Source organism: Armigeres subalbatus, chromosome 1, assembly GCF_024139115.2.
Source record: "Armigeres subalbatus isolate Guangzhou_Male chromosome 1, GZ_Asu_2, whole genome shotgun sequence".
NCBI lineage: Eukaryota > Metazoa > Arthropoda > Insecta > Diptera > Culicidae > Armigeres > Armigeres subalbatus.
In genome coordinates this window covers 225,417,327-225,440,006 of record NC_085139.1, presented here as the reverse complement: position 1 = coordinate 225,440,006, position 22,680 = coordinate 225,417,327, and the positions used below count along the sequence as shown (strand labels likewise).

Below are 22,680 nucleotides of genomic sequence, written 5' to 3'. Positions count from 1 at the left end.
TTTTTTTTCGTATGAATTTGTATTTTGGCCATAACTTTGATCCCATAGTTGATCTGGCAATTTCAAATAGGAAACAATGGGACAGGATTCTGCGTTGAATGCAACTTGTTGCGAGCAAATCGGTTGAGGATAAGTGCCGAAAACGAGTGACATTTTTGAGAGTTTGCACACACACACACACACACACACACACACACATACACACACACACACACACACACACACACACACACACACACACACACACACACACACACACACACACACACACACACACACACACACACACACACACACACACACACACACACACACACACACACACACACAACACCTCAATTCGTCGAACTGAGTCGATTGGTATATAACACTATGGGTCTCCGGGCCTTCTATAAAAAGTTTGTTTTGAGCGATCATATAGCCTTTACCGTATACGTAGTATACGAGAAAGGAAAAAAATTCCAAATGGTAATAACGTAAAATAAATACCTGACATTTGTTTGTTGATACTATGAGCCAATGATTTTCAATGAATCAAGGCCTACTGTGATTGAAATATGTAAAATTTACCTCTTGAATAAAAGGCACTCACCAGTTATCGAGCGCAAAATACTGGAAATGAAATTCGATTTGAGTATATTCTGAAAGTTTTCAAGCATTTCCATGATATTTAATGATAAAGATCTGATTTTTGAAACTTGAAATTTTGAAACTCTTTAGATGTGGAAAAAATTACGAAATTTTGTCATAATCAATAAAGTATTCAGCAATCTAAAATGTATGCTATGTGCTGAAATAGTTAAGTACCACAACAAATTTGAATCATAATTTGTTTTTTATGAGTCATAAATCTACTAGCAAATTATGAGTCATAAATCAAAACTAATAAATATAGGGTAGTTACTGACGTTAGGAAGAGGCTTTATTATGGTTTTCTGAATAGGTGAGAGATTCTCTGCAAAACAAAGAGACTGAGAAGCAACAAATTGACTTGAATTGTGCTGCAAAAGAAATGTTTTTTAAAAATATTTCTTTAATGCAATCTCTGTTGTGAGTGCGAAGGTTGCCTTAGCTTAGTCCTAATACTTTCAAAAACTTAGTCAAAACTTAGTCCTAATACTTTCAATGGAATGCGTTGTTGATTTTTCTGTCACTGTAACAAAGATTCTTAAGTTTTATAATTTATATTTTCTGTGCCAGAATTATATAGCGGAGAAAAAGCTCCAGAATTTGATCAATTGTTTGCAGCAGTACAACTGAACGAAAATGATCATTGTTCCGTTTTTCCACAAAGGCACCATCGATGGCATCCAATGTGATCGATTTGATTGGGAACATCTGAGAAGATTGAACGAATTTGGTTACTTGAACCGACACAGGAGTTAAAATATGGATCTCACATAATCAGGTTCGCCTTTATTCCATCTGTACATTTGTCTCAAAACATCTAGCACCCCATCATGCTCACCGATAATAAGTAAAAATTTCCCACTTTCCGGTAGGCAAAGTATTCCGCAAATGATGAGGACACTCGTAAATGAACTCAACAGCAGGTAGAACCTCCATAATCCGTAGCGCATTCCAAGTAACTCGCTATACAACTCGAGCTGACCGTCTAGCGGAATAATAAAATAGGCCAGGAACGGTAGATAGATCATCCCGAAGGCCATGAACATCGCTGCCCAGGAGATCGAGTTGGCTCGCGTTTTGTCCGTGTGAAACTCCGCCAAGTATGCATAAGTTGTGGCTGCGTTGCCAGAAATACTGAAATTGGACGAAAATCTGTAGATGTAAACAACCTTCCCGTACCAGTGACACTTACAACACCCCGACCAAGAACCGTGTGACGGTGAGCATCCATACGTTCACCGAAAAACTGGACAGGATAGACAGCGCCAAACTGACGCTGGTTGCCAACAGGATCACCTTCCGTCGGCCCCACGTGTCGGACAGAAATCCCCAAAAATGCGAACTTATCACCACTCCGCAGAATGCCGCCCCGTTGAGCATTCCCTTGTCGGAGAAGGTTAGGTGCAGGTCACATTCGGCGGCGGAAATGATGAAGCCCATGTTCAGGGTTTCGTTGATGACACTCATCAAGCAGAAACCGCAGATGAAGAGCAGAAAGGTGTGAAACTTTCCAGTGCCTATCAGCTCCAGCGCTTCGTTGTAGCTGTGGGATTGCAGTTTGCTGCCGCCGTTGCTACTGCCGCTGTTGTCGTTGCTGGCATAGTGTCGCAGCTGGATGTGGTGGATCTCGATGGCTTGACTTTCGGAGCTGGGGTCCTCTGTGGATAAAAGCATAGACGTTTTCGTAAGTGTGTTTATATTACCAAAGATCTTTGCGCGACGAGCTATACGTAAAATAGTTCATAGTGCATTACATTGAATCACCCGTATTCTTGTTAACGGAGGCAAAGGCGATTCCCTTCGAAATCCGGAAAACTGATTTCCCTCGGAATCCGCCATAGATTCCCTTCGGAATCCACAAAGACGATTTCCGTCGGAATCCACAGAGACGATTACCTGTAGAATCCGTGGAGGTTCCGAAGGGAATCCTGTGCGGATTCCGAAGGGAATCCTTTGCGGATTCCGAATGGGAATCCTTTGCGGATTCCGAATGGGAATCCTTTGCGGATTCCGAATGGGAAACCTTTGCGGGTTCCGAAGGGAATCCTTTGCGGATTCCGAAGGGAATCCTTTGCGGATTCCGAAGGGAATCCTTTGCGGATTCCGAAGGAAATCCTTTGCGGATTCCGAAGGGAATCCTTTGCGGATTCCGAAGGGAATACTTTGCAGATTCCGAAGGGAATCCTTTGCGGATTCCGAAGGGAATCCTTTGCGGATTCTGAAGGGAATCCTTTGCGGATTCCGCAGGGAATCCTTTGCGGATTCCGAAGAGAATCCTTTGCGGATTCGAAGGGAATCCTTTGCGGATTCGAAGGAATCCTTTGCGGATTCGAAGGAATCCTTTGCGGATTCGAAGGGAATCCTTTGCGGATTCGAAGGGAATGCTTTGCGGATTCCGAAGGGAATCCTTTGCGGATTCGAAGGGAATCCTTTGCGGATTCGAAGGAATCCTTTGCGGATTCGAAGGGAATCCTTTGCGGATTCGAAGGGAATCCTTTGCGGATTCGAAGGAATCCTTTGCGGATTCGAAGGGAATCCTTTGCGGATTCGAAGGGAATCCTTTGCGGATTCGAAGGAATCCTGTGCGGATTCCGAAGGGAATCCTTTGCGGATTCGAAGGAATCCTTTGCGGATTCGAAGGGAATCCTTTGCGGATTCGAAGGAATCCTTTGCGGATTCGAAGGGAATCCTTTGCGGATTCGAAGGAATCCTTTGCGGATTCCGAAGGGAATCCTTTGCGGATTCGAAGGGAATCCTTTGCGGATTCGAAGGAATCCTTTGCGGATTCCGAAGGAATCCTTTGCGGATTCCGAAGGGAATCCTTTGCGGATTCGAAGGGAATCCTTTGCGGATTCCGAAGGGAATCCTTTGCGGATTCGAAGGAATCCTTTGCGGATTCGAAGGAATCCTTTGCGGATTCCGAAGGGAATCCTTTGCGGATTCCGAAGGAATCCTTTGCGGATTCGAAGGGAATCCTTTGCGGATTCGAAGGAATCCTTTGCGGATTCGAAGGAATCCTTTGCGGATTCGAAGGGAATCCTTAGCGGATTCGAAGGGAATCCTTAGCGGATTCGAAGGGAATCCTTAGCGGATTCGAAGGAATCCTTAGCGGATTCGAAGGGAATTCTTAGCGGATTCCGAAGGAATCCTTAGCGGATTCCGAAGGAATCCTTAGCGGATTCGAAGGGAATCCTTAGCGGATTCGAAGGAATCATGGCGGATTCCGAAGGAATCCTTAGCGGATTCGAAGGAATCCTTAGCGGATTCCGAAGGAATCCTTAGCGGATTCGAAGGAATCCTTAGCGGATTCGAAGGAATCCTTGGCGGATTCGAAGGAATCCTTAGCGGATTCGAAGGGAATCCTTAGCGGATTCCGAAGGAATCCTTAGCGGATTCGAAGGAATCCTTAGCGGATTCGAAGGGAATCCTTAGCGGATTCGAAGGAATCCTTAGCGGATTCGAAGGGAATCCTTAGCGGATTCGAAGGGAATCCTTAGCGGATTCGAAGGGAATCCTTAGCGGATTCGAAGGGAATCCTTAGCGGATTCGAAGGAATCCTTGGCGGATTCGAAGGAATCCTTAGTGGATTCGAAGGAATCATGGCGGATTCGAAGGAATCCTGTGCGGATTCGAAGGGAATCCTGTGCGGATTCGAAGGGAATCCTTTGCGGATTCCGAAGGAATCCTTTGCGGATTCCGAAGGGAATCCTTTGCGGATTCGAAGGAATCCTTTGCGGATTCGAAGGGAATCCTTTGCGGATTCGAAGGGAATCCTTGGCGGATTCCGAAGGGAATCCTTGGCGGATTCCGAAGGGAATCCTTGGCGGATTCCGAAGGGAATCCTTGGCGGATTCCGAAGGGAATCCTTGGCGGATTCCGAAGGGAATCCTTGGCGGATTCCGAAGGGAATCCTTGGCGGATTCCGAAGGGAATCCTTGGCGGATTCCGAAGGGAATCCTTGGCGGATTCCGAAGGGAATCCTTAGCGGATTCCGAAGGGAATCCTTAGCGGATTCCGAAAGGAAATCTTTTTTTTTTGTCTTAATTCGTGAGACTTTCAGCCCAAGGCTGGCTCTTCTCGTCGAAGGGAATCCTTTAGGGATTCCGAAGTGTATCTTTTGCGGATTTCGAAGGGAATCCTTCGCAGAATACGAAGAAAATCCTTTGCGGATTACGAAGGGAATCCCTTGCGGATTCCGAAGGCAATCCTTTGCGGATTCTGAAGGGAATCCTTTGCGGATTTTGAAGGGAATTCTTTGCGGATTCCGAAAAGAAATCTTTTTTTTTGTCTTTATTAGTGAGACTTTTAGCCCAAGGCTGGCTCTTCTCGTCGAAGGGAATCCTTAGCGGATTCCGAAGGGAATCCTTTGCGGATTCCGAAGGGAATCTTTAGCGGATTCTGAAGGGAATCCTTTGCGGATTCTGAAGGGAATCCTTTGCGGATTCTCAACGCAAGCGTACTATCGCGTTGACGTCGTGCTAGAAGCGAATCTTCTGCACAACTGTTTGACTCTTGTTCGCTGGTTCTGTACTCTACATAATTGTATTCTCGCGATGTTTGCGCCCGTCCGTCCGCGCTACTACCCGTGAAGACACAATTCTACTACTTCTAAAGTAGGGATCCCGTTCAGTACCGACTGATGCATTATTTTTGATGAAGCAAACACGTAATTATTAGTTTTTATTGAACAAACCATGACTCCAATGACAATTTTCTTTTTTTTTATAGTCCACGAAAGGATTATGCTTTCTAAATATTATTGTGCTTTGCAACAAAATGACAACTTTCGTGATCATTTTCCAAGGCTCTTATAGATATAAGAACATAAGAACATAAGAATAGTAGTGATCAAGACAATTGAAATTGCGTTCAACTAAAAATATATGAATACGAACCCATATTGTAATCTGCAACACTATTGAATAGGAAGCGTATAAAAGTCCAAAGTGACAGTTAGTGTTTGTCAGTCTGTGGGAGTCTTAGTCAGTCTTTAAGAGTAGTTAAAACTCAGCCGCCACATATCACATGGCTAAACAACAGCAATAGTTAGTCAAGTGTTCAAGTGTACAAGTAGAAAATCAGTAATAAACCGTGAAAAGCAAGAATGTATTACTTTAGTGACTTCAAGATGAAGAACCCTTCCGTTTCGATTTGCCCTAGCCAAACCAGCATCCCCGACTTGAGCTCCTGGCGCTAACAGAATCCTTAGCGGATTCCGAAGGGAATCCTTAGCGGATTCCGAAGGGAATCCTTAGCGGATTCCGAAGGGAATCCTTAGCGGATTCCGAAGGGAATCCTTAGCGGATTCCGAAGGGAATCCTTTGCGGATTCCGAAGGGAATCCTTTGCGGATTCCGAAGGGAATCCTTTGCGGATTCCGAAGGGAATCCTTTGCGGATTCCGAAGGGAATCCTTTGCGGATTCCGAAGGGAATCCTTTGCGGATTCCGAAGGGAATCCTTAGCGGATTCCGAAGGGAATCCTTAGCGGATTCCGAAGGGAATCCTTAGCGGATTCCAAGGAATCCTTTGCGGATTCCGAAGGAATCCTTTGCGGATTCCGAAGGAATCGCTTTGCGGATTCGAAGGAATCCTTTGCGGATTCGAAGGGAATCCTTTGCGGATTCGAAGGAATCCTTTGCGGATTCCGAAGGAATCCTTTGCGGATTCGAAGGAATCCTTTGCGGATTCGAAGGGAATCCTTTGCGGATTCCGAAGGGAATCCTTTGCGGATTCGAAGGAATCCTTTGCGGATTCGAAGGGAATCCTTTGCGGATTCCGAAGGAATCCTTTGCGGATTCGAAGGGAATCCTTTGCGGATTCCGAAGGAATCCTTTGCGGATTCCGAAGGGAATCCTTTGCGGATTCGAAGGGAATCCTTTGCGGATTCGAAGGAATCCTTTGCGGATTCCGAAGGGAATCCTTTGCGGATTCGAAGGGAATCCTTTGCGGATTCCGAAGGGAATCCTTTGCGGATTCGAAGGGAATCCTTTGCGGATTCGAAGGAATCCTTTGCGGATTCCGAAGGAATCCTTTGCGGATTCCGAAGGGAATCCTTTGCGGATTCCGAAGGAATCCTTTGCGGATTCGAAGGAATCCTTTGCGGATTCGAAGGGAATCCTTTGCGGATTCCGAAGGAATCCTTTGCGGATTCCGAAGGGAATCCTTTGCGGATTCGAAGGGAATCCTTTGCGGATTCGAAGGAATCCTTTGCGGATTCGAAGGAATCCTTTGCGGATTCGAAGGGAATCCTTTGCGGATTCGAAGGGAATCCTTTGCGGATTCGAAGGAATCCTTTGCGGATTCGAAGGAATCCTTTGCGGATTCCGAAGGAATCCTTTGCGGATTCGAAGGAATCCTTTGCGGATTCGAAGGGAATCCTTTGCGGATTCCGAAGGGAATCCTTTGCGGATTCGAAGGAATCCTTTGCGGATTCCGAAGGAATCCTTTGCGGATTCGAAGGGAATCCTTTGCGGATTCGAAGGGAATCCTTTGCGGATTCGAAGGAATCGCTTTGCGGATTCGAAGGGAATCCTTTGCGGATTCGAAGGAATCCTTTGCGGATTCCGAAGGAATCCTTTGCGGATTCGAAGGGAATCCTTTGCGGATTCGAAGGGAATCCTTTGCGGATTCGAAGGGAATCCTTTGCGGATTCCGGAAGGAATCCTTTGCGGATTCGAAGGAATCCTTTGCGGATTCGAAGGGAATCCTTTGCGGATTCGAAGGAATCCTTTGCGGATTCGAAGGGAATCCTTTGCGGATTCCGAAGGGAATCCTTTGCGGATTCGAAGGGAATCCTTTGCGGATTCGAAGGAATCCTTTGCGGATTCGAAGGGAATCCTTTGCGGATTCCGAAGGGAATCCTTTGCGGATTCGAAGGAATCCTTTGCGGATTCGAAGGGAATCCTTTGCGGATTCGAAGGGAATCCTTTGCGGATTCGAAGGAATCCTTTGCGGATTCCGAAGGGAATCCTTTGCGGATTCCGAAGGGAATCCTTTGCGGATTCGAAGGGAATCCTTTGCGGATTCGAAGGGAATCCTTGCGGATTCGAAGGAATCCTTTGCGGATTCCGGAAGGGAATCCTTTGCGGATTCCGGAGGGAATCCTTTGCGGATTCCGGAGGGAATCCTCTGCGGATTCCGGAGGGAATCCTTTGCGGATTCCGGAGGGAATCCTTTGCGGATTCCGGAGGGAATCCTTTGCGGATTCCAAAGAAAATCCTTTGCGGATTCCAAAGGGAATCCTTTGCGGATTCCAAAGGGAATCCTTTGCGGATTCCAAAGGGAATCCTTTGCGGATTCCGAAGGGAATCCTTTGCGGATTCCGAAGGGAATCCTTTGCGGATTCCGAAGGGAATCCTTTGCGGATTCCGAAGGGAATCCTTTGCGGATTCGAAGGAATCCTTTGCGGATTCGAAGGGAATCCTTTGCGGATTCCGAAGGAATCCTTTGCGGATTCCGAAGGAATCCTTTGCGGATTCGAAGGAATCCTTTGCGGATTCCGAAGGGAATCCTTTGCGGATTCCGAAGGAATCCTTTGCGGATTCGAAGGAATCCTTTGCGGATTCAGAAGGGAATCCTTTGCGGATTCGAAGGGAATCCTTTGCGGATTCGAAGGAATCCTTTGCGGATTCGAAGGGAATCCTTTGCGGATTCGAAGGGAATCCTTTGCGGATTCGAAGGGAATCCTTTGCGGATTCGAAGGAGATCCTTTGCGGATTCGAAGGGAATCCTTTGCGGATTCGAAGGAATCCTTTGCGGATTCCGAAGGGAACCCTTTGCGGATTCGAAGGAATCCTTTGCGGATTCGAAGGGAATCCTTTGCGGATTCGAAGGAATCCTTTGCGGATTCGAAGGGAATCCTTTGCGGATTCCGAAGGAATCCTTTGCGGATTCCGAAGGGAATCCTTTGCGGATTCGAAGGGAATCCTTTGCGGATTCGAAGGGAATCCTTTGCGGATTCGAAGGGAATCCTTTGCGGAATCCGAAGGGAATTCTTTGCGGATTCCGAAGGGAATCCTTTGCGGATTCCGAAGGAATCCTTTGCGGATTCGAAGGGAATCCTTTGCGGATTCGAAGGGAATCCTTTGCGGATTCGAAGGAATCCTTTGCGGATTCCGAAGTGAATCCTTTGCGGATTCGAAGGAATCCTTTGCGGATTCGAAGGGAATCCTTTGCGGATTCCGAAGGGAATCCTTTGCGGATTCGAAGGAATCCTTTGCGGATTCGAAGGGAATCCTTTGCGGATTCAGAAGGAATCCTTTGCCTGCGGATTCCGAAGGGAATCCTTTGCGGATTCGAAGGGAATCCTTTGCGGATTCGAAGGGAATCCTTTGCGGATTCCGAAGGAATCCTTTGCAGATTCGAAGGGAATCCTTTGCGGATTCCGAAGGAATCCTTTGCGGATTCGAAGGGAATCCTTTGCGGATTCGAAGGGAATCCTTTGCGGATTCGAAGGAATCCTTTGCGGATTCGAAGGGAATCCTTTGCGGATTCGAAGGGAATCGCTTTGCGGATTCGAAGGAATCCTTTGCGGATTCGAAGGAATCCTTTGCGGATTCGAAGGAATCCTTTGCGGATTCGAAGAATCCTTTGCGATTCCGAAGGAATCCTTTGCGGATTCGAAGGGGTCCTTTGCGGATTCGAAGGGAATCCTTTGCGGATTCGAAGGAATCCTTTGCGGATTCGAAGGAATCCTTTGCGGATTCGAAGGAATCCTTTGCAGATTCGAAGGGAATCCTTTGCGGATTCGAAGGAATCCTTTGCGGATTCCGAAGGAATCCTTTGCGGATTCGAAGGGAATCCTTTGCGGATTCGAAGGGAATCCTTTGCGGATTCCGAAGGAATCCTTTGCGGATTCGAAGGAATCCTTTGCGGATTCGAAGGAATCCTTTGCGGATTCCGAAGGGAATCCTTTGCGGATTCGAAGGGAATCCTTTGCGGATTCGAAGGGAATCCTTTGCAGATTCGAAGGAATCCTTTGCGGATTCGAAGGAATCCTTTGCGGATTCGAAGGAATCCTTTGCGATTCCGAAGGGAATCCTTTGCAGATTCGAAGGAATCCTTTGCAGATTCGAAGGGAATCCTTTGCGGATTCGAAGGAATCCTTTGCGGATTCGAAGGGAATCCTTTGCGGATTCGAAGGGAATCCTTTGCGGATTCGAAGGGAATCCTTTGCGGATTCGAAGGGAATCCTTTGCGGATTCGAAGGAATCCTTTGCGGATTCGAAGGGAATCCTTTGCGGATTCCGAAGGGAATCCTTTGCGGATTCGAAGGAATCCTTTGCGGATTCGAAGGGAATCGCTTTGCGGATTCCGAAGGGAATCCTTTGCGGATTCCGAAGGGAATCCTTTGCGGATTCGAAGGAATCCTTTGCGGATTCGAAGGAATCCTTTGCGGATTCCGAAGGAATCCTTTGCGGATTCGAAGGGAATCCTTTGCGGATTCGAAGGGAATCCTTTGCGGATTCCGAAGGGAATCCTTTGCGGATTCCGAAGGAATCCTTTGCGGATTCCGAAGGGAATCCTTTGCGGATTCGAAGGAATCCTTTGCGGATTCCGAAGGAATCCTTTGCGGATTCGAAGGAATCCTTTGCGGATTCGAAGGGAATCCTTTGCGGATTCCGAAGGAATCCTTTGCGGATTCGAAGGAATCCTTTGCGGATTCCGAAGGAATCCTTTGCGGATTCGAAGGAATCCTTTGCGGATTCCGAAGGAATCCTTTGCGGATTCGAAGGAATCCTTTGCGGATTCCGAAGGAATCCTTTGCGGATTCGAAGAGGAATCCTTTGCGGATTCCGAAGGGAATCCTTTGCGGATTCGAAGGGAATCCTTTGCGGATTCCGAAGGAATCGCTTTGCGGATTCGAAGGGAATCCTTTGCGGATTCCGAAGGAATCCTTTGCGGATTCCGAAGGAATCCTTTGCGGATTCGAAGGAATCCTTTGCGGATTCGAAGGGAATCCTTTGCGGATTCCGAAGGGAATCCTTTGCGGATTCGAAGGGAATCCTTTGCGGATTCCGAAGGAATCCTTTGCAGATTCGAAGGAATCCTTTGCGGATTCGAAGGAATCCTTTGCGGATTCGAAGGGAATCATAGCGGATTCGAAGGAATCCTTGGCGGATTCCGAAGGGAATCCTTGGCGGATTCCGAAGGGAATCCTTGGCGGATTCCGAAGGAATCGGATTCGAAGGAATCCTTGAGATTCGAAGGGAATCCTTAGCGGATTCGAAGGGAATCCTTAGCGGATTCGAAGGGAATCCTTAGCGGATTTCGAAGGAATCCTTAGCGGATTCCGAAAGGAAATCTTTTTTTTTGTCTTAATTCGTGAGACTTTCAGCCCAAGGCTGGCTCTTCTCGTCGAAGGGAATCCTTTAGGGATTCCGAAGGGTATCTTTTGCGGATTTCGAAGGGAATCCTTCGCAGAATACGAAGGAAATCCTTTGCGGATTCCGAAGGGAATCCTTAGCGGATTCCGAAGGCAATCCTTTGCGGATTCTGAAGGGAATCCTTTGCGGATTTTGAAGGGAATTCTTTGCGGATTCCGAAAAGAAATCTTTTTTTTTTGTCTTTATTAGTGAGACTTTTAGCCCAAGGCTGGCTCTTCTCGTCGAAGGGAATCCTTTGGGGATACCAAAGGGAATCCTTTGGGGATTCCGAAGGGAATCTTTTGCGGATTTCGAAGGGAATCCTTCGCAGAATACGAAGGGAATCCTATGCGGATTCTCAACGCAAGCGTACTATCGCGTTGACGTCGTCCTAGAAGCGAATCTTCCGCACAACTGTATGACTCTTGTTCGCTGGTTCTGTACTCTACATAATTGTATTCTCGCGATGTTTGCGCCCGTCCATCCGCGCTACTACCCGTGAAGACACAATTCTACTACTTTTAAAGTAGGGATCCCATTCAGTACCGAATGATGCATTATTTTTTATGAAGGAAGCACATTAATTATTAGTTTTTATTGAGCAAACCATGACTCCAATGGAGGGATGACAACTTTCTTTTTTTATATTCCACAAAAGGATGTGAAAAAAAATTCTCCGCAGTACAAATAGCACGTTCTAGCCAAGCATTCCCCGCCGGAATGCACCACGCGGCGGCTAAATTTTAAAAGATATCCGCTTATTTTTTGTTGCGATTAAAATTAAGCGGAGGAGTAGATTTTTTTATGAGCGGTACAGTATTGTCTATCCGGAACAAAGTTAGAACGCTTTTTATACCGAAGTTGGATTTTTCTCCAGATACAAGCAACTTTCCCAACTTCGGAAGTAGTGCGCTGGATTCCCCTAAAAATGCGCTAAACAACGCATCAATTAGTTTGACAGATAAAACTTCCGAGGAAAGTTCGGTTCGGAAGTCCCGACTTCCGAATTCTATGTTGGTGCTACGCCGACAATATTACCGACTGGATTTCTTTTCATCAATCCGGGTTTATTACACACACTCAGTTTTTACTTCTGTAGCTCGGCAAAATCCGCACAACCGTTTGCCCAGCAAAATAAAAACTAATATCCCGGCAAAAATAACGTTTGTTAGCTGGTTTTCGGAAAATAATTTGCTGATTTTCAGCAATTTTGACAATCGGCAAAAACACGTTTCCTGGGGCTCGGCTGTGCGAATCTCGGTAAAAGTTCAACAAATCACTCAGATCCCGGTAAAAAATTAAGTGAGCAACACAACACTAACCACATGACCGCTTGGCTACGAAGCTCAGTTGTAACCTAAATAAATCCATTTGAATTTGACTTTTCAATTAGGTCTATTCGAGTTACCAAAGAATCGGAATTAAAATGATGTCACACATCCTTCATGCTGGATGAATATAAATATCTACATAAAAAGATTTCGATAATCACGGCGATTCCGACTATCGACTGACCTACTTCAGGGTGGTTTTTTTTTTTGACCATCCAAATTCACCAAATTCGACCAACAAACGACGATAAACTCACTCAGAGTGGAAATTTTGCTGACTCATCTTAAATCAAGTTGTGCATACATGAACGATAAAAAGCCTGCAGAAATTCCTTTGTTAGCTATTCAGCCTTTAAGTATTCGAACATATTTAATTGCATATTTTTCGGCAACTCAGCCGCACGAAATCTTTTTTTTGTTAAATATCTAGACTGTGCGCACAGCACATGTTTCTAAATGGACAAATTAATATGAAATTTGCGAAAAACAAACCCACGTGTCTTGGAGGGACTCGAACCCTCCACCTCCAGCAATTGAAAGGCAGTTTTACTGAAATCTTGCCAAAAATCAGGTTCGTTCGGCGATTCCCACTTCGGGAAAATAAATAGAAAAAAATGCAGAGATCTCGGTGAAAACATTTAACCTTCCGAAAAAGTATAACACCTTAGTCCAAAAAAAGCACGCTTGTCGTTCATAAGAGCTGTGGGACTGCGTGAGTGATCCAGGATCAAGCGAGTCCCGGAAGGTTCAGTGCGTACCGTTTATCGTAACCGATGTCCGCTGGTTGTAACTAGGTATAGATACAATACCAAACCATTTTGGAAACCTGTGGTCAAAATTTTCGATGCGCTAATGCAAGAATTGTTCGACTAAAAATTTCTCGTGACGGCGGATTTTCATCAATTTTGGGTTTTCTTTTGTTATCATATTAGGAACTGCCTTAGGCACACCTGCTTCTTACTTGCAAACAAAAACTAGTTTGCATTGGTAATAGTTTTGTTTTAGAAGGAGTTTTATTTGAGAAGATAGAATACAAATAGGATAAATAATCTGTCCCTGGGGATGGTATAGTTAACCTTTTTTCTCTACGTATATTTTTTAAAGCAAAAACACAGGAAACTTTTACAAGCTAAGTTCTGGTGCAATGAACTGAACACACAACTGCTGAACTGAACTGAAGTTTTAATCCAAGTTTTAATCCAAGGGTTCAACGCGTTGCCTGTGGCATCCCTTATCTCGAATAACTCGCCAAAGATTTATAACTAATATTTTAATGATAAAACTAGCGGTTAGCGGTTGAAAACAAAAACACATTCTCACTAGCACCATTTTCATCTAACGCCGAGTAGCTGCCAGCACCACCACGAAAACACCACGTCCGGTAAATCCCGATATTTACTTGCCACGGCATCCTTAGGATCACTACTAGAACGATGATCCCCCATCTCGTTGCTTTATACGAACTTCCACAAGTGGAGCAATCGATCCGCCGTTCGGTTGATCGATCGTTCGATCGTCTCCTTGTTTGTATTCCACCCGGGAAGGGCAATCACCGAAATGCCAATATTATTATGATTCACAGCACACGCGCCTCCCCGAGAACGATCTTCCACTACACAGTACCTATACTGTTCCGATGGTTAACGGCGCAACGCAAGCAAGCGTACTATCGCGGCTAGTGCACTTCGCCGGTGCCGTTGACGTCGTCCTAGAAGCGAATCTTCCGCACAACTGTTCGACTCTTGTTCGCTGGTTCTGTACTCTACATAATTGTACTCTCGCGATGTTTGCGCCCGCCCGTCCGCGCTACTACCCGTGGAGACACAATTCTTCAGTTTCAGTGTCTTCCCCATCTCGAGCGGCTTGAGTGTGTCCGGCGTGCATTTTGGGACAATACGATGACGCTGACGATGACTCGACGATGCAGTTCGGTCTTCGTACCGGGAAGTTGAAGTGTCGGAGAATATGAAGGGGTTATCCTGAAAGAAAGTCGTTACAAGTGACCTTCCATCTTTCTAAGACATCTACAAGTTCATTTCCTGCTTTCAACATAGTTTTTTTTTGTATGTCGACGGCTATTGAATCGATGCCTTTTTCGACTAGACTAATTCATCTGATTCATCAAAATTAGTATCTCAAAATCTTAATCTATACTGGTTTTCTGCTTAGATTTTTAGATAATAGCTTTCCTACAAAGTGGGACGTAACTCAATCGAGCATATTATTTTGTCACCATCTGTTCCAGAGTAATGAGGGGCCATCACTGATGGCACTGATTCCCAACTTTTGCACTTATCTGTAGAGGCATCCACTGTGCACCGTCTATCAGGAATTATACTAGACGTCAGGAAACTAATGAAATTCTTCAGCTGGTCCCTGAACGGTAGCAAATAAATCCACCTTTTAAATTGTTTGCAGTTTTCCAAGTCTCAAGTGTGGGTTCTCTGTGCAGTGCATCCACGAAGAGCCGCTCGCTCGTCGTTGAGGTGCGATGTGAGGAATTGTGTCAAAACAAAAATAATCTCCGTTTCTCGTCACTATCCCACATTGTGTGTGCAGCGCACTCAAATTTATTGCAGCAGAAGATGGGAGCAGAGCAGAGGACTGCTAAAATTAAGTTGCCAAGAGCCGCAGTCAAGTTGTCGTCATTCGCAGGTGGCTTATCAATGAAGCCTGGGGGCAAGTCTTTATAGCACTCGAAGTAAGTGTGAGTTTCGTTTACTCTAGAGGAATTATAGAAAGAGTACGGTTTACCTATTTTTGGCTGATATTCTACCCAAATATCAAATATGTGTACAACGCAACGTTAGGTGAAATTATTAGAACGTTAACTTTCAACAGTGTCCCAGTTGAGCGGTATTGTGCTTCATTTTATGGAAATGGAAGAAAGCAAGAGTGTTGCATATAAATAAAACTTTAAAGTCCAAAAAATAATTATGAGAAAGCAACATCGGAATTCATGAAGGCTATCGAGGAACACAACTCTAAATTTCAAATAATAAACCTGGAGGGCTAAGACTTACAGCTCAAGCTGGAAAACGTAGATTCAGATTAATTTAAATAGTTTCTCAAAAAACACAAGATCATCCTAAAATTTTTCAATGATGGAGTAAATCAAAACATCTTTTATCAAAAAATGTCTTGTATCAAAATATACCGCAACACACTTGAAAGAAGTACACTGCATAAGGATATAGTATAAATAATAAGAAATTGACTGTTGGCAATCAGTTACAATGCAGCAAAGTGAATAACCTTTTTCGATGTTTTATAGACCGTATCTCTCCAGGCGTGTAATAAATTCAAGACCCTAAAGCTATATATTGTTAATTATTCCTCATCAATTATTAATTAACTTATTTGTTATTGTCAGAACAATAAAACAAAAACAAGTAAATAAAAAAACCTTCTTTCAAAAGAAAAAAAAAATGATATTCAAATCCTATCCAAATCAGATCCAAATCCAATCCAAATCCAATCCAAATCCAATCCAAATCCAATCCAAATCCAATCCAAATCCAATCCAAATCCAATCCAAATCCAATCCAAATCCAATTCAAAACCAATCCAAATCCAATCCAAATCAATCCAAATCCAAATCTAATCAAATCAATCCAAATCAATCCAAATCAATCAATCCAAATCCAATCAATCCAAATCCAATCCAAATCAATCCAAATCAATCCAAATCAATCCAATCCAATCAAATCAATCCAAATCCAATCCAAATCAATCCAAACCAATCCAAATTTAATCCAAATCAATCAAATCAATCCAAATCCAGTCCAGATCCAGTCAAATCAATCCAAATCCAGTCCAAATCAATCAAATCCAGTCCAGATCCAGTCAGGTCAGTCCAGGTCAGTCCAAGTCAGTCCAGATCCAGTCAGGTCAGTCAGTCCAAGTCGATCAGTCAGATCCAGTCAGTCCAGTCGAGATCCAGTCCAGATCGATCAAGATCCAGTCAAAGTCAATCAAATCCAGTCAAGATCAGTCCAGGTCAATCCAAATCCAGTCAAATCCAGTCCAGATCAGTCCAGATCCAGTCCAGATCAGTCCAGGTCAGTCCAAGATCGGTCAGATCCAGTCAAATCCAGTCCAGTCAATCCAAATCAATCAAGTCAGTCCAGGTCCAGTCCAGATCCAGTCAAAGTCAGTCCAGATCCAGTCCAAATCCAGTCAAATCCAGTCCAGATCCAGTCGATCAGTCCGATCCAGTCAGGTCAGTCCAGATCAGTCCAGATCCAGTCAAATCCAGTCAAATCAGTCCAGATCCAGTCCGGATCCAGTCGAATCCAGTCGGATCCAGTCCGGATCAGTCAAGTCAATCCCGATCCAGTCAGATCCAGTCCAGATCAAGTCAGGATCCAATCCAGTCAGTCGGATCAATCCGAATCCAATCCAGATCCAATCCAAGATCCAGTCCGGATCCAGTCCAGATCAATCCGATCAGGTCGAAATCAGGTCAATCCAAGATCCAGTCCAGGAGTCAGTCCAAATCAGTCCGATCCAGTCAAATCAATCCAAGTCAGTCCAGATCCGATCCAATCCAAATCCAAATCAGTCAATCCGATCCAGTCCAGGTCAGTCCAGATCCAGTCAGGTCAATCCAAATCCAGTCCAAATCCAGTCAAGTCAATCCAGTCAATCCAAATCCAGGTCAGTCAAGATCCAATCCAAGTCAGTCAGTCCAGTCAGTCCATCCAGTCCAGATCCAGTCCAGATCCAGTCCAGATCAGTCCAGATCAGTCCAGATCCAGGTCAGGTCAGATCAGTCAGATCCAGTCCAGATCAGTCCAGATCCAGTCCAGGTCAGTCCAATCAGTCAGTCCAGTCAGATCAGTCCAGATCCAGTCCGATCAGTCCAAGGTCGAATCAGTCAGTCAGATCAGTCCAGGTCAGTCCAGATCCAGTCCAAGATCGGTCAGGTCAGTCCGATCCAGTCCAGATCCAGTCCAGGTCCAGTCCAGATCCAGTTGATCCAGTCAGTCGGTCAGATCAGTCCAGGTCAGTCAGGTCAGTCCAAATCCAGTCCAGGTCAGTCCAGATCCAGTCCAGATCGGTCCAATCCAGTCAAATCCAATCAGTCAATCAAATCCAGTCGATCAGTCCAGATCCAGTCCAGATCCAGTCCAAGTCGATCAATCCAGTCGAGTCAATCCAAATCAGTCCAGATCCAGTCCAAATCAATCAAATCCAATCCAAATCAATCAAATCCAATCAAATCAATCAAATCAATCCAGTCAATCCAAATCAATCAAGTCAGTCCAAGTCAATCCAAATCCGAGTCAAATCAATTAGAATCGATCCAAATCCAATTAGAATCAATCCGAATCCAATCCGAATCCAAGCCAGATCAAGCCGAATCAGCCGAATCCAAGCCGAATCAAGCCAGATCCAGTCCAAGATCCAATCCAAATCCAGTCAAATCAGTCCAAATCAATCCAGTCAGTCAAATCAATCCAGATCCAGTCCAAATCAATCCAGTCAATCCAGTCCAATCCAAATCAATCCAAATCCAGTCAAATCAATCCGTATCCAGTCCGGTCAATCCAGATCCAGATCAATCAAATCCAATCCGGTCAATCCAGATCAATCAAATCAATCCCAAATCAATCCAGATCAATCCAAATCAGTCCAATCAGTCAAATCAGTCCAGTCCAGTCAGTCCAAGATCAGTCAAGTCCAGTCAAATCAGGTCGATCCAGATCGATCCAAGTCAATCCAGATCCAGTCGGATCAGTCAAATCCAGTCCAAATCAGTCCAAGTCAGTCCAGATCAAATCCAGATCAGTCAAATCCAGTCCAAATCAGTCCAGATCCAGTCAAATCCAGGTCAAATCCAGTCAAGTCAGTCCAGATCGATCCAGATCAAATCCAGTCAAATCAGTCAGTCAGTCGATCCAGATCAGATCCAGTCCAAAGAGTCGATCGATCCAGATCCAGTCGATCCAGTCCAGATCAGTCCAAGATCCAGTCAGATCGAGATCAGTCCAGATCCAGTCAGATCCAGTCCAGAGTCAGTCAGATCAGTCCAGATCCAGTCCAAGTCCAGTCAGATCCAGTCCAGATCCAGTCCAGATCCAGTCAAGATCCAGTCCAGATCCAGTCCAGGTCAGTCAGGATCAGTCCAGGTCAGTCCAGGTCCATCGATCCAGAGTCGATCCAGGTCAGTCCAGGTCAGATCAGTCAGATCCAGTCCAGATCAGGTCAGATCAGTCCAGAATCAGTCCAGGTCAGTCCAGATCCAGGTCCAGGTCAGATCCAGTCAGTCCAGTCGATCCAGTCCAGATCCAGTCGATCAAGATCCAGTCCAGATCCAGTCCAGGATCCAGTCCAGGTCCAGTCCAGTCAAGGTCCAGATCCAAGTCAAGGTCAGTCAGGTCAGTCCAGGTCAGTCCAGATCCAGTCCAGATCAGTCAGATCGGTCCAGATCCAGTCCAGATCAGTCAGGTCAGTCCAGATCCAGTCCAGATCCAGTCAGGTCCAGTCCAGGTCCAGTCCAGATCCAGTCCAGATCGGTCAGGTCCAGTCCAGGTCAGTCCAGATCCAGTCCAGGTCAGTCAGATCCAGGTCAAGATCCAGTCAGGTCAGTCCAGTCAGGTCCAGTCCAGATCCAGTCAGGTCAGATCCAGGTCCAGTCAGATCCAGATCCAGTCCAGATCCAGTCCGATCGGTCAGATCCAGGTCCAGTCCAGATCCAGTCCAGATCAGGTCCAGATCCAGTCAGATCCAGTCCAAGTCAGGTCCAGTCAGGTCCAGTCCAGGTCAGTCCAGATCCAGTCCAGATCAGTCCAGATCGGTCCAGGTCAGTCCAGATCAGTCCAGATCAGTCCAGATCCAGTCCAGGTCAGTCAGGTCAGTCAGGTCAGTCCAGATCCAGTCCAGGTCCAGTCAGTCAGATCCAGGTCCAGTCCAGTCAGTCCAGGTCAGTCCAGTCAGTCCAAATCAGTCCAGTCCAGATCCAGTCAGATCCAGTCCAGATCCAGTCCAGATCCAGTCCAGTCAGTCCAAATCGGTCGATCCGAGTCAATCCAGATCCAGGTCAGATCCAGTCAGATCGGTCAGTCAAATCCAGTCCAGATCCAAATCCAGGTCCAGATCCAGTCCAGATCCAGTCTCAGATCCAGTCCAGATCCAGTCAAATCAGTCGATCCAGTCAATCGATCCAGTCCAGATCCAGTCAAGTCGGTCCAGGTCGATCCAGATCCAGTCCAGGTCAGTCAGTCCAATCCAGAATCAGTCAGAGTCAGTCCAGGTCAATCCAGTCAAATCAGTCAGATCCAGTCCAGGTCGGTCAGTCAAGTCGGTCAATCGAGTCCAGGTCCAGTCAGGTCCAGTTGGGATCCAGTCCGGATCAGTCGGATCCAGTCCGAGATCCAAGCCGGATCCAGGTAGGATCAAGTCCGGATCCAGTCCAGATCGGTCAAGTCCGAGTCCAAGCCGAATCCAGTCGGTCCGGTCAAGATCCAGTCAAGTCAGATCCAGATCCAGTCAGTCAAGATCTGATCGATCCAAGTCAGTCCGATCCAGTCCAGATCCAGTCCAGATCCAGTCCGATCAGTCCAGATCAGTCCAGATCAGTCAAATCCAGTCAGATCCAGTCCAGATCAGTCGATCGATCGTCAATCAGTCCAGTCAATCAATCCAGATCCAGTCAATCCAGTCCAGTCCAGATCCAGTCGTCAGTCCAGTCCAGATCGGTCAAGTCAATCAGATCCAGTCAGTCCAGATCAATCCGTCAAGATCCAGGTCGATCCAGTTCAATCCAAATCAGTCAAGATCAGTCAAGATCCAATCGATCAATCCAGTCAATCCGATCGATCAGTCCAAATCGATCCAGTCGATCAGTCAAATCAATCCAGATCAGATCCAGTCAAATCGAGTCAGATCCAGTCCAAATCCAGATCAGTCCAGTCGGTCCGATCCAAAGTCCAGTCCAGATCTGTCAGGTCCAGTCCAAGTCAGTCCAGGTCAATCCAGGTCAGTCCAGATCCGGTCAGGTCGATCAGTCCAGATCAATCCAGATCAGTCAAGATCCAGTCAGATCCAGATCGATCCAGTCAAGTCAGTCGATCAAGTCCAGTCAGTCCAGATCAGTCCAGATCCAGTCCAGATCCAGTCAGATCAGATCCAGTCAAGGTCAGTCCAGGTCAGTCAAGTCAGTCCAGATCCAGTCCAGATCAGTCAGGTCAAGTCCAGATCCAGTCCAGATCCAGTCCAGATCAATCCAGATCAGTCAAATCAGTCCAGGTCAGTCCAGATCCAGTCCAGAATCGGTCAGTCCAGATCGATCCAGATCAGTCCAGGTCAGTCCAGATCCAGTCCAGGTCCAGTCAAGTCAGTCCAATCCAGTCAGGTCAATCCAGATCCAGTCCAGGTCAAATCGGTCAAAGTCGGTCCGATCGGTCCAGATCCAGTCAGGTCAGTCCAGAGTCGATCAAGTCAGTCCAAATCCAGGTCGATCAGTCCGATCCAGGTCCAGGTCCAGATCCAGGTCAGTCCAGGTCGGTCCAGATCCAGTCCAGATCTGAAGTCAGTCAGATCCAGTCGGTCAGTCAGGTCAGTCCAGATCCAGGTCAGTCCAGATCCTGTCAAGTCAGTCCAGAGTCAGTCCAGGTCCAGATCCAGTCAGTCCGATCAGTCCGATCAGTCAAAGATCAGGTCAGTCCAGGTCAGGTCCAAAGTCAGTCCGATCCAGTCAGGTCGAGTCCAGGTCAAGGTCAGGTCAGTCCAGATCAAGTCCAAGTCCAGGTCAGATCCGATCCAGATCCAGATCAGTCCAGATCAGTCCAGTCAATCAGGTCAGTCCAGATCCAGTCCAGATCCAGTCCAGGTCGATCCAGTCAGTCCGATCAGATCCAGTCCAGTCAGTCCAGATCAGATCCAGTCCAGTCAGTCCAAATCCAGATCCAGGTCCGTCAGATCCAGATCCAGTCAATCGGTCCAGGTCAAGTCAGATCAGTCCAAGATCAAGTCCAGATCCAGTCCAAGATCAATCCAGGTCAGTCAAATCCAAGTCAAATCCGATCAAGTCGATCAGTCCAGGTCAGGTCAAATCCAGTCAAATCCAGTCAGATCCAGATCGGTCAGGTCAGTCAAATCCAGTCGGTCAAATCAATCCAGATCCAGTCAGATCAGTCCAGATCAGTCCAGATCAATCCAAGATCCAGTCCAGTCAGTCCAGGTCAGTCCAGAATCGGTCAAATTCAGATCCAAATCCGATCAAATCAGGTCCAGGTTCAATCCAGTCAGGTTTAGTCCAGTCGGATCCAAGATCCCGATCAGGTCAGTCCAGATCCAGTCCAAAGATCCAGTCCAGATCGGTCCAAGTCGATCCAGTCAAAATCCAGTCAAATCCAGGTCAGATCAGGTCAGATCCAGTCAGGATCCAGAGTCAGATCGATCGGAATCGAGTCGGTCCAGATCGGTCGAATCCAGATCCAGTCCAGATCAGGTCAGGTCAGTCAAGAGTCAGTCCAGGATCAGTCCAGATCGGTCCAGATCCCGGATCCAGATCGATCAGGTCGATCCAGATCAGTCAGATCGATCCAGTCCAAGGTCAGTCCAGTCAGTCCAGATCAGTCCAGATCCAGTCCATCAGATCCAGTCGATCAGTCCAAGATCCAGTCAAGATCCAGTCAAGTCAGATCCAGATCGAGTCAGATCAGTCCAGATCCAGTCCAGATCCAGTCAAGTCCAGTCCAGATCCAGTCCAGGTCAGTCAAGATCAAATCAGTCAGATCCAAAGTCCAGATCCAGTCAGATCGATCCAATCGGTCCAAGTCAGTCCAGATCCAGATCCAGGTCAGTCCAAGTCAGTCAGATCAGTCCAGGTCAGTCCAGATCAGTCCAGGTCAGTCAATCAAGATCCAGGTCAGTCCAGATCCAGATCCAGTCCAGATCCAGTCAGGTCGGTCCAGATCAGGTCAGATCAGGTCCAAGATCCAGTCCAGGTCCAGTCAGGTCAGTCCCAAATCAGTCAGATCCAGTTGATCCAGATCCAGTCAAGATCAATCAAATCAGGTCCAGGTCAGTCAAATCCAGTCCAGATCAGTCCAGGTCAAGTCAGTCCGATCCAGGTCAATCGGTCCAGTCAGATCCAAATCCAATCCATCAATCAAATCAAGTCGGTCAAATCAATCCAAACCAATCCAAACCAATCCAAACCAATCCAAACCAATCCAAATCCAATCCAAACCAATCCAAACCAATCCAACCAATCCAAACCAACCAAACCAATCCAATCCAAATCCAAATCCAATCCAAATCCAATCCAAATCCAATCCAAATCCAATCCAAATCCAATCCAAATCCAATCCAAATCCAATCCAAATCCAATCCAAATCCAATCC

The 22,680-nt window shown here is 46.2% G+C and overlaps 1 pseudogene; it reads right to left on the bottom strand.

The window, feature by feature from the left end:
* LOC134207041 (synaptic vesicle glycoprotein 2C-like) overlaps positions 1–14,054 on the bottom strand; it is a 29,192-nt pseudogene extending 15,138 nt beyond the window's left edge.
* Between the last annotated feature and the right edge of the window lie 8,626 nt (positions 14,055–22,680).